At 38.3% G+C, this 12704-nt stretch overlaps 1 protein-coding gene and 1 pseudogene across 4 annotated transcripts in view; one reads left to right on the top strand and one right to left on the bottom strand.

The window, feature by feature from the left end:
• NDST3 (N-deacetylase and N-sulfotransferase 3) overlaps window positions 1–12704 on the top strand; it is a 218868-nt gene that overhangs the window by 149571 nt on the left and 56593 nt on the right. The window lies entirely within an intron of this gene.
• On the bottom strand, window positions 3419–5106 carry LOC126955598 (peptidyl-prolyl cis-trans isomerase FKBP4-like; annotated as a pseudogene).

Raw genomic sequence — 12704 nt, 5'->3', positions numbered from 1 at the left:
TCTCTCTCTCTGTTGGTTCTGTTTCTCTAAAGAACCCTAAAACATTTTTAATATTATATAACAATATGCAATATTAAGTATACATAATTTATTAGTAGAAATGTGCTTTCATTCTATGCACCAAGGAATACTCTGTACTATGTATTTACCTGCTGTAAGCATGCTTGTGGTCTGCATTTTCACACGTGTCCTCTGACTGTGAAAGCTGCATAATTACAAACTATCTCCAGGCCTTTCCATTTTCCATGAAGTGACTTTTTCTTTATTACTTACCTTTTATTTCTGCATTCCTACTCAACTGGCAAATAAATTGAGGCACAAATAAATAAGACTTTCTACATTAAGGATAATAAATATGAGTCACTAAATTTTTGTACAACATATCCTATTAGTTTCTTATATTTCATTAAGAGGCACCAATGCTAAAGAGATATGTAACAGGGAATAGCTGTTCAATAACACCAAAGAATGTTAAAATATAATTGAAATATGATGGGTACATATGCTACTGTATATTTTTTAAATGTCTATTGAATTTCAAAGAAATATTTGATATATGTTACATTAATTATTTAATATGGAAGAAAGCATTTTACTTTCTGTTGTGTGTATATACAAACTAAACACATTTTTAATTGTCTATGCATTTAAATGATTTATGAACATAAGGAAAGCTTACCAAATTTACTTCACTTTAACAAGAAGAGAAATCAAACACACTGGTATAATATAATTTGTGATGATAAATGCTTGTAAATTAAAGCCAATAAGTACAAGATAAAGTGGTAATCTAATAATATGTATATTATATATTTATTATAAATTATATATATTAATTTTATAATATACATATGATATATGTAGATATCATTAAAAGAAAAACCTTAGGCCTAAATACAGTATCATTTGCTCAAACCAAGGGGAAAATGGTGTAAATAAAAGTTAAGTTAGATAAGATGGCCAGAAAAGCACCTTAAACAGAAGTATGACTTATGTAAATTTAAAACAATGGGAAGAGTTTCTAATGTACATAGGCAGACATCTTACAAACGGAGATTTCCTTTATAGGTGTTAATTTCTTTTACAAAAGGGTTTCAGGAAAGCCAGTTAAATTCCAGAAAGGTGTATTTCAGTTTGATAGGTGGTGATCTTTTAAACTTAGCTATTGTTTCTTAGCTAAAATTACTGAGTTCAGGGTGGAGCCCATTAAGGAACAGAGCAAAGAAAGCATTCTCTAGGCCTGAACTCGGTATGGATGGGTCTGATAAAGAAGAAAACCTACTTTTCCCAAGGGCCTACTTAATTTTTGTGGGTATATAATAGGTGTATATGGGATACATGAGATGTATTGAAACAGGAATGCAATGTGTAATAATTACATAATGGAAAATGGGAATTGCATCCCCTCAAGCATTTGTGTTAAAAACAATCCAATTATGCTCTTTTAGTAATTTTAAAATGTATAATTCAAATATTATTGACTATTGTCACCCTGTTGTACTATCAAATACTAGGTCTTGTTCATTAATTCTAAATATTTTTTGTACACATTAACCATCCCCACCACCCCACAGAAGGGCCCAGTGCTCTCCCCAGGAGCTGGTAACCATCTTTTTACTCTTTATCTCCATGGGTTCAATTGCTTTGAGTTTTACATACCACAACTAAATGAGAACATACAATGTTTGTCATTCTGTGCCTGGCTTATTTCACAAAAATTAATGACCTCCAGCTCTATCCATGTTGTTAAAAATGACTGAATCTCAATCTTTTTTATGGCTGAATAGTACACCATTGCGTATAAGTCCCACATTGTCTTTATCCATTCATCTGTTGATGGACACTTAGGTTGCCTCCAAATCTTGGCTATTGTGAACAGTGCTGCCACAAACACAGCAGTCCAGACATCTCTTTGTTATACTAATTTTCTTTCTCTGGGGTATATACTTAGCTGTAGGATTACTGAATCATATGGCAAGTTCTATTTTAAGTTTTTGAGGAATCTCCAAACTGTTCTCCACAGTAGTTGTACTAATTTACATCCCCACCAATAATGTATGAGGGTTCTCTTTTCTCCAAATCCTCACAAGCATTTGTTATTGACTGTTTTGGATAAAAGCCATTTTAACTAAGGTCAGATAATATCTCACTGTAGTTTTGATTTGCACTTCTCTGATGATCAGTGATGTTGAGTACTTTTTCATATACCTATTTGCTGTTTCTATACCTTCCTTTGAGAAATGTCTTTTCATATCCTTAGCCCAATTTTTAATCAAATTATTATATTTTTTCCTTCAGTGCTGTTTGAGCTACTTAAACATTCTGCTTATTAATCCCTTGTCAGATGGGGAGTTTACAAATATTTTCTCCCATTCTATGGGCTGTCTCTTCACTTTGTTGATTGTTCTCTTCAACATTCATGTGTTGATGGACACTTAGGTTGCCTCCAAATCTTGGCTATTGTGAACAGTGCTGCCACAAACACAGCAGTCCAGATATCTCTTTGTTATACTGATTTTCTTTCTCTGGGGTATATACTTAGCAGTAGGATTGCTGAATCATATGGTAAGCTCTATTTTAAGCTTTTTGAGGAATCTCCAAACTGTTCTCCACAGTGCAGAAACTTTTTAGCTTGATGTGATCCCATTTGTCTATTTTTGGTTGGTTGCCTGTGCTTGTGGGGTATTACTCAAGAAATTTTGCCCAGATCAATGTCTTGGAGAGTTCCCCAATGTTTTCTTGTAGTAGTTTCATAGTTCAAAAATCCATTTTGATTTGATTTTTGTATGTGGTGAGAGATAGGCATATAGTGTCATTCTTCTGCATATGGATATCCAGTTTTTCCAGCACCATTTATTGAAGAGATTGTCTTTTCCCCAGTGCATGTTCTTGACACCTTTGTCAAAAATGAGTTTACTGTAGGTGTATGAATTTGTTTCTGGGTTCTCTATTCTGTTTCATTAATCTATGTGTCTGTTTTAATGCCAACATCATGCTGTTTTGATTACTATAGGTCTGTAGTATAATTTTTTTGTTTGTTTGTTTTGTTTTTAATGTTTCCACTTTTATTGCTCTAGCATGGAACTTGAGGCAAGCCTGGACCTTCAGCAACATGCAAAGAAGAGGCTGAGGGGTTTGGGGACACAACCTTGCTGAGAGGGAAAACTGACAGGGGAAATACCAGAACAGGGGACAGGGGGTGGTCACCATGACACCAGAAGACATCATCAGCCATGCCATTTGGAGTGAGGAAGGGAACAGAGAAGAAATGGTGTTTCTTCCCATGTACCTAGCACCCACACGGAGGCCACATTTGGAAATGGACTGGGAGAGGGAAATGGACTGGGAGAGGGAAAGGATGGGGAAAATTGCTGCCCAGGAGTCTCCCTCTCCACCCTGGGTTCATGTCAGACCCCATCCCTACCATTTGCCTCTTCTACCCTTCGAAAATGGAACTAACAAACAGAGGGATCACAATAAATTAACATTCTAATGAGCATGTATGGATGGACATATGTTCATGTGCAATGGGGGAAGGGAAGAGGGGGTGACACCACCTAAAATGATTCCCCACCTCAATCTCCCAGCTTACTCCTTTCTCCCTTCACCCTAAAGCCACCATCCAATCAGATAGAAAAGTAAAGGTCTAATTTGCTCAAAATTCCTCAGGTTTTACAAAACTCACAGGACAGAGTAGGGAGACAGGGAGGCAGGCAGCCACAGAAGTAGAGCTGGTGGAGAGGGGCTATGCTTCTGTCTCCACTTGAGATTGGCTCTCTGTGGTGTTGCTCTTCTGCTCCTCCTTCATCTCTGTGTCAGTGGGATTGTCTCCTGAGGAAGCCTCTGGCTTGACCTTGTTCTCTTCCTCAGCCAGCCTCTCAAACATGTTGGCATAGAGCTTCTTCTCCCAGGCAAGCTTCCTGCAGATCTGCTGCTGGCACACAGCCAACTGGGCCTTGGTGGCTTCATTGTTTGGGTAGAGCTGCAGGACCTTTCAGAAGTCAGCCCATGCCAGTTCAAAGTCATTCACAACCAGGTAGTCCTCTCCCCGACAGAAGAGGCCCTTCTCGTTGTTGCTGTCCAGTTCTAGGGCCTTGTTACAGCTTTCAGTGGCAATAGAGAAGACCTGTAGATTCAGATGACATATGGCTAGGTTGAGGTGAGAGGCCAGTTGAAGGGCTTTTGCCTTTTATGCTTCCTCACTGGAAAAGCTAGACTCATATTTCAGCCAGGACACAATCTTCTTAGACAATAGAAAAGCTTGCTTGTATTTGCCTTACTTGAAGTACACAGTGTCCCGCTCTTTCACTGTGGTGCTCTGTTCCAGCTTCTCTTCTGAATTCATCTACCAAGACTTCTTGGTCTTTTCAAAACTCTTGAGGTGTAATTCATATTAGTTAGGCATTTTGTGGGATTTGGAACTTTTCCTTCCCAACACTGCCAAAAGCATAGCTGGGTTTGAGGTACACAATGGGATGTTCTCCTTTCTACATGCACTGAATGGCCCTCCTCAGACCATAAGGCAAATCCAGGTTCTCCCCCTTGCCTGCCTCAAAGCAGAGCTCCTGATGTTCAAAGGGCTGGTCCTTGTAGCACCCTTCCAGTGCAACCTCCATGATAGCACCCTCACTGGGCCTGGATAGCCTTCACCACGAGTCTGTGTTCTCTAGGTGATTCCACCATATTCCTCTTCCATCAGATCTTCTCCCTTAAACTGAAACAACTCCACCTCAAACACAAGCGTGGCAATGGGGAGACCTTTGGAGGACTGCCTGCTGCACTGTAGGCATATTCTGGTTTGCAGGTGATATGGCACACCTCCCCCACCTTCATGGCTGCTATAGCAATATCCCAAGCCTTGATGATCTCCCTTTTCCCAAGTCAAAGGAGTGATCCAGACTGGGGTCAAAGTTTGTGCCATCTAACAGCCAGCCAGTGTAGTGGACAAAGACTCGGTCCCCAATCATGGGCATCTCTGTACCTGTGCCCTCTCTTGATGACTTTCAGCATGCCTTCCTCCTGTTTGGGGCTAATGTCCACTCCCTCCATGGGCAGAGGCACCAATTGCTCCCAGCTCTAGGTCTCCTTCATCTCCTCAGCTGTCATCTCTGTGTGGCGCACTCTTTCTGGGAGCTGGCGCCGGCACCAGTGCACTCTGGGCTGAGGGCACGGGCACTACCTGCAGGGTGTGTGGGAGGCCAGGCACTGTGGCACTGACTGCGGACTGAGCAGAGGCTGGAGCACCTCTGCCAGTCTGTAGTACAATTTGAAGTCAGGTAATGTGATTCTCTCCAGTTTTGTTCTTTTTGCTCAGGATAGCTTTGACTATTCTGGGTCTTTTGTTGTTCCATGTAAATTTTAGGATAGTTTTTTGTTTTGTTTTGTTTTTGTTTTTGTTTTTGTTTTTTCTGTGAAGAATGTCATTAGTATTTTGAAAGGGATTGCAATGAATATGTAGATTGCTTTGGGTGGTACAGACATTTTAACAAAATTGATTCTTCTCATCCGTGAACATGGAATATCTTTCTCTTTTTTGGTGTCCTCTTCAATCTCTTTTCTCAATGTTTTATAGTTTTCACTGTGGAGATCATTTCTTTGGTTAAATCCTAGGTGATATGGTTTGTCTGTGTCCCCACGCAAATCTCACCTTGAGTTGTAATAATCTCCACTTGTCAAGGGTGGGGCCAGGTGGAGATAATTGTATAATGGGGGAAGTTCCCCCATACTATTCTCGTGGTAGTGAATAAGTTTCATGGGATCTGATAGTTTTATAAATGGGAGTTCCCCTGCACAAGCTTTCTTGCCTGCCACCATGTCAGACGTGCCTTTGCTACTTCTTTGCCTTCTGCCATGATTGTTAGGCCTCCCCAGCCTTGTGGAACTGTGAGTCCAGTAAACCTTTTTCCTTTATAATTTACCCAGTCTGGGGTATGACTTTATTAGCTGCATGAGAACAGGCTAATATGCTACATATTTAATTTCACTTGTGCCTATTATAATTAGGATTACTTTCTTGATTTCTTTTTCAGATTGTTCACTATTAGCATAAACAATGCTACTGATTTTTGTACGTTGATTTTGTATCCTGCAACTTTACAAAATTTATCAGTTCAAATAGTTTTTTGGTGGAGTCTTTAGGTTTTCCCAAATATAAGATCATACCATCTACAAACAAGGATAATTTGACTTCTTCCTTTCCAGTTGGATGCCCTTTATTTCTTCCTCTTGTCTGATTGCTCTAGCTAGGACTTCTAGTACTATGTTGAATAACAGTGGTGAAAGTGGGCATCCTTGTCATGTTCCAGACAGTAGAGGGGAGGTTTTCAGGTTTTCCCCATTCAGTATGGTTTTAGCTATGGGTCTGTCACATATGGTTTTAATTATGTTGATGTATGTTCCTTCTACATGCAGTTTTTTGAGGGTTTTTCATGAAGGGACATTGAATTTTATCAAATGCTTTTTCAACATCCACTGACATGATCATATGGGTTTTGTCCATCATTCTATTGATATGATTTATCACATTGATTGATTTGTGTATGTTGGACCATCCTTGCAAGCCAGAGACAAATCCCACTTGGTCATGAATGAATGATCTCTTTTAACATATTAGTGAATTTGGTTTGCTAACACCTTGTTGAGGCCTTCTGCATCAAGATTCATCAGAGATATTGGCCTGTAGTTTTCTTTTTTTGATGTGTCTTTGTCTGGTTTTGGTATCAGGGTAATACTGGCTACATAGTGTGTGCTTAGAAGTATCCCCTCCTCTATTTTTTCAGAATTGTTTCAGTAGGATTGCTATTAGTTCTTTTCTAAATTTTCAACAGAATTCAGCAGTGAAGTCATTGGGTCCTATGCTTTTATTTACAGGGAGATTTTTAATTACAACTTCAATCATGTTACTTGTTATTGGTACGTTCAAATTTTGGATTTCTTCATGGTTCAATCTTGGTAGGTTGTATGCATCTAGGAATTTGCCCATTTCTTCTAGACTTTCCAATTTTTTGCCATAGAGTTGCTTACAGTAGCCACAAATTATCATATGAATTTCTGTATTATCAGTTATAATGTCTCCTTTTTCATCTATGATTTTATATATTTGGGTCTTCTCTTTTTTCTTAGGCAAGCTAAAAGTTTGTCAATTTTCATCTTTAAAAAAACTTTTTGATTCATTGATCTTTTGTATTGTCTTCTTCATTTCCATTTCATTTATTTCTGCTCTGATCTTTATTATTCCTTTTCTTCTACTAATTTTGGGTTTGGCTTGCTCTTGCTTTTCTAGCTCTTTAAGGTGCATCATTAGGTTGTTTATTTGAAGTTTTTATTTTCTGTAGGCACTTATAGCTATAAACTTCCCTATTAGTACTGCTTTTGCTGTATTCCATACAACAAAATGGCACATTGTGTTTCCATTATCATATTTTTCAGGAAATTTTTCAATTTCCATCTTAATTTCTTCATTTACCCACTGGTCATTCAGGGGCATATTGTTTACTTTCCATGTGTTTGTATAGTTTTCAAAATTCCTATTGTCATTGATTTCTAGTTTTATTCCATTGTGGTCAGAGAATGTGCTTGATATGATTACCATTTTTTGAATGTTTTAAGATTTGTCTTGTGACCTAACATATGATCTGTCCTTAAGAATAATCTACATCCTGAGGAAAAGAGTGTGTATTCTGCAGTCTTTGAAGGAAGTGTTCTGTAACTATCTATTAGATCCATTTGGTCTATAGTGCAGATTAATCTGATGTTTCTTTGTTGATTTTCTGTCTAGAACATTGATGCAGTGTTGAAAGTGGGATGTTGAAATCTCCAGATATTGTTATATTGGGGTCTATTTCTCTCTTTAGCTCTAATAATATTTTCTTTATACATCTAGGTGCTCCAGCATTCAGTGCATATATATTTAAAATTGTTATATCCTCTTGCTGAATTGAACCCCTTATCATTATATAGTGACCTTCTTTATCTATTCTTAGTTTTTTCTTGAAATCTATTTTGTCTGATATGAATATAGCTGTTTCTGCTCTTTTTTGGTTTCCATGGACTTGGAATATCTTTTTCCAATCCCTTTATTTTCAATGTGTGTTTTATAGGTGAAGTCTGTTTTTTATGGGCAACAGATCATTGGGTCTGTTTTTTGGGTTTTTTTTTTTCTTTTCTTTTCTTTTTTTGGTTTGGTTTGGTTTGGTTTTGGTTTCTTTTTTGAGATGGAGTCTCACTATCACCAGGCTGGAGTACAGTGGCATGATCTCGGCTCGCTGCAACCTCTGCCTCCTGGGTTCAAGCAATTCTCCTGCCTCAGCCTCCTGAGTAGCTGAGACTACAGGTACACACCGCCACACTGCCACGCCAGGCTAATTTTTGGATTTTTAGTAGAGATGGGGTTTCACCATGTTGGCCAGGATGGTCTTGATCTCTTGACCAAGTGATACGCCTACCTCAGCCTCCCAAAGTGCTGAGATTACAGGCGTGAGCCACCACACCTGGCCTCATGGTTTTTTATCCCTTCAGCTATTCTATGTCTTTTGATTGAAGAATTTTGTCCATTTACATTCAATTTATAGATAAGTAAGGACTTACCTCTGTCATTTTGTGATTTGTTTTCTGGATGTTTTATGGTCTTCTCTTCCTTCTTTCTTTCCTTCATGTCTTTCTTTTTGTGGAGGTTATTTTCGTTGGTGATGTGATTTAGTTTGTTGCTTTTTATTTTTTGTGTCTCCATTGTATGTTTTTTGGTTTAGGGTATCATGAAGCTTGCAAATACTATGTTATAACCTATTATTTTAAGCTGATAACAACATTGTTGGCATAAACAAACTAACAGAAAGAAAATTTACAAAGACTTCATGCATTAATTTTGTGCCCCTGCTTTAAGTTTTTGTTACTGTTTATGTCATATTGTAATATGTCTTGAAAAGTTGTTGTAGTTACCATGTTTGATTGGTAAATCATTTAGTCTTTCTACTTAAAGAAGAGTAGTTTACACACTACATTTTCAGTGCTATAATATTCGGTTTTTCTGCATACTTACTATTACTAGTGAATTTTGTACCTTCGAGTGATTATTTATTGCTCATTAATGTCCTTTTCTTTCTTATTAAAGTACTCCCTTTAGCATTTCTTGTAAGACAAGTCTGAGTTGATTAAATCCTTCAGCTTTTGTTTGTCTAGGAAAGTCTTTATTTTTTCTTCATGCTTGAAGGATATTTTCACCAGATATACTATTCTAACATAAAAGTTCTCTTCCTTTCAGCACTTTAAATATGTCATTCCATTCTCTCTTGGCCTATAAGGTTTCCACTGAAAAGGCTGCCACTAGGTGTATTGGAGCTGCATTATTTGTTTCTTTTCTCTTGCTGCTTTTTGGATCCTTTTTTCATCTTGACCTTTGCAACTTGAATTACCAGATGTCTTGAGTTAGTCTTCTTTGGATTAAATCTGCTTGGTGTTCTGTAACCTTCTCGTACTTGGATACTGATATCTTTCTCTAGGTTCAGGAAGTTCTCTGTTATTATCCCTTCGAATAAACTTTCTACCCATATCTCTTTCTCTACATACTCTTTAAAGCCAATAACTCTTAGACTTCCCCTTTTGAGGCTATTTTCTAGATCCTGTAGACATGCTTCATTGTTTTTTGTTTTTTTTTTTCTTTCTTTCTTCTTTTGTCTCCTCTGACTGTATTTTCAAATAGCCTGTTTTCAAGCTCACTGATTCTTTTTCCTGCTTGATCAACTCTGCCACTGAATGACTCTGATGATTTCTTCAGTATGCCAGCTGCATTTTTCAACTCCAGAATTTCTGCCTGATTCTTTTTAATTATTTTAATCTCTTTGTCGAAGTCATCTGCTTGAATTTCTTTGGGTTTTCTCAAAACAGCTATTTTGAGTTCTCTGTCTGAAAGATCACGTATCCTTGTTTCTCCAGGATTGGTTTCTGGTGCCTTATTTCGTTTATTTATTGAAGTCATGTTTTCCTGGATTGTCTGGATACTTGTAGGTGTTCATCTGTGTCTGGCCATTGAAGAGTTAGGTATTTATTATAGTCTTTGCAGTCTGGGCTCTTTATACCCATTCTTCCTGGGAAGGCTTTCCAGATATTCAAAAGGACTTGGGTGTTATGGTCTAACACCATATGGTCCTGCTTTAGAGAGGACCCCAAGACCAGTAACACTATGATTCTTGCAGACTCATAGAGATACTGCCTTGATAGTCTTGGACAAGATCCAGAAGAATTATCTTTATTACCAGAGTCTCTGGTAATAAAGTTCTTTTTACTTTGGTCCCAGTCTCTCTCTGTGCTGAGCCACCTGGAGCTAGAGGTGGAGTGACACAAGTACCGCTGTAGCCACCACCCCTAGAACTGTGCTGGGTCAGACCTGAAACCAGCAGAGCACTGGGGTCTTGCCCAAGCCCTGCTGCAACCACTCTCTGGCTACCGGCTATGTTCATTCAAGGCCCTGAGGATCTACAATTAGCTGGTGGCAAAGCCATCCAGGCCTATGTTCTTCCCTTGAGGGTGATGAATTTCTCCAAGCCCAAGCTCCAGGGGGGTCCAGAGGTGCCATTCAGGAGCCAGAAACTAGAGTCAAAAATCTTAGAAGTCTACCTGGTGTTCTATTGTACTGTGGCTGAGCTGACACTCAAACCACAAGACGCAGTGCTTCCCACTCTTCCCTCCCCTCTCCAAATGCAGCAAGCCTCACCCCGTGGCCACTGCCATCTCAGGCCCACAGGGAGTACTACCAGACTACCACCATGTTCCCTTAAGACCTGAGGGCTCTTCAGTCAGCTTGTGGTGAATGCTGCCTGGCCTGGGACTCACCCTTCAGAGCACTGAGCTCCCCTCTGGCCTAAGGCAGGTCCAGAAATGTCATCTAAAAGCCAAGTCCTGAAATCAGGTACCGTGAGTGCCTACTTAGTTTTCTACACACCTGTAGGGCCTACTTTTAGAAACTTTTTATCCAGGATAGCTTTCATTTTTGTCTTTGGGGCAGTGTAGTAACTAAGCAAAAAGGAAAGCAGATTTAACTTTCCTAATAAGTCATTTTAGCTTTTTATTTGCCTTTTATGAAGAGTCTTTAATTTAAAATACTGAAATACTTTAGAAGCTTCTGCATATCAATAGGCATCCATAGATGAGACTAATTTGGAAAGCTTCATTTTTTTTCATTTTTTTTAAATTTCAACTTTTATTTTAAATACAGGGGTACATGTGCAGATTTGTTATATAGGAATATTGTATGATGCTGAAGTTTGGAGTACGGGTTCCCTCACCCTGGTAGTAAGCATAGTATAGTACTCAATAGTTAGTTTTTCAACCCACCCACTCCGAACCTTGAGTTGTCCACAGTGTTTATCATTCCAATATTTATATCCATGTGTTCTCAATGCTTAGATCTCAGTTATAAGAAAGAACATGTATTTTTGAATTTTCTGTTTCTGCATTAATTTGCTGAGGATTATGGCCACCAGCTCCATCCATGTTTCTGCAAAGCCCATGTTTTCATTTTTTATAACTGCATACAATTCCATGGTGTATATATATCACATTTTGTTTGTTCAGTCCACCACTGATGGGCAGCTACGTTGATCCCATGTCTTTGCTACTGTGAATAGTGCAACAATGAGCAGACAAGTGCATGTGTCTTTTTGATAGAATGATTTTCTTTTGGGTGTAAACCTAGTAATAGTATTGCTGAGATGAATGGTAGGTTCTTTGAGAAATCTCCAGATTGCTTTCCACAGTGGCTAAACTAATTTAAATTCCCACTAACAGTGTATAAGTTTCCACTTTTCTCCACATCTTCACCAGCATCTATTGTTTTTTTTGGAGTTTTACTAGTAGCCATTCACACTTGTGTGAGATTTTATCTCACCGCCAGTTTGATTTGCATTTCTCCGATGATTAGTGATGCTGAGCATTTTTTCATGTTTGCTAGTGACTTGTATGTCTTCTTTTGAGAAGTATGTCTTCATGTCCTTTGCCAATTTTTTAATGAAATTATTTGGTGTTTTGCCTGTTGATTTGTTTAAGCTCCCTATAGATTCTGGATACTAGGCCATTGTTGGATGCATACTTTGCAGATATCTTCTCTCATTCCGCAGTTGTCTGTTTGCTTTGTTGATAGTTTCTTTTGTTGTGCTGAAGCTTTTTAGTTTAGTTAGATCCTTTTTGTCTTTATGTTGTTGTTGTTGCAATGGCTTTTCATACTTAGCCAAAAATTCTTTACCAAGGCTGACTTTGAGATAAGTATTTCCTAGGTTGTCTTCTAGGATCTTTACAGTTTAAGGTCTTACATTGAAATCTTTAATCCATTTTGAGTTAATTTTTGTATATGGTGAAAGGTGGGGGTCTGGTTTCACTCTTCTGCATACAGCTAACCAGTTATCTCAGTAACATTTGTTGAATGGGAAGTGCTTTCCCCATGGCTTGTTTTTGTCAGCCTTGTTGAAGATCAGATTGTAGTAGGTGTGCATCTTTATTTCTGAGTTTTCTATTCTCTTCCACTTGTCTTTGTCTGTTTCTGTACCAGTACTAAGTTGTTTTGGTTAGTGTAGCCTTGTAGTAGTAGTAGTGGTGGTGGTAGTAGTAGTAGTAGTAGTAGTAGCAGTAGTAGTAGCAGTAGTAGTAGCAGTAGTAGTAGTAGTAGCAGTAGTAGTGTAGCCTTATATAGTACAGCCTTGAAGTTGGGTAGTGTG

This window comes from Macaca thibetana, chromosome 5 (genome assembly GCF_024542745.1).
Source record: "Macaca thibetana thibetana isolate TM-01 chromosome 5, ASM2454274v1, whole genome shotgun sequence".
Taxonomy (NCBI): Eukaryota; Metazoa; Chordata; class Mammalia; order Primates; family Cercopithecidae; genus Macaca; species Macaca thibetana.
This window is presented reverse-complemented; position numbering and strand designations above follow the sequence as displayed.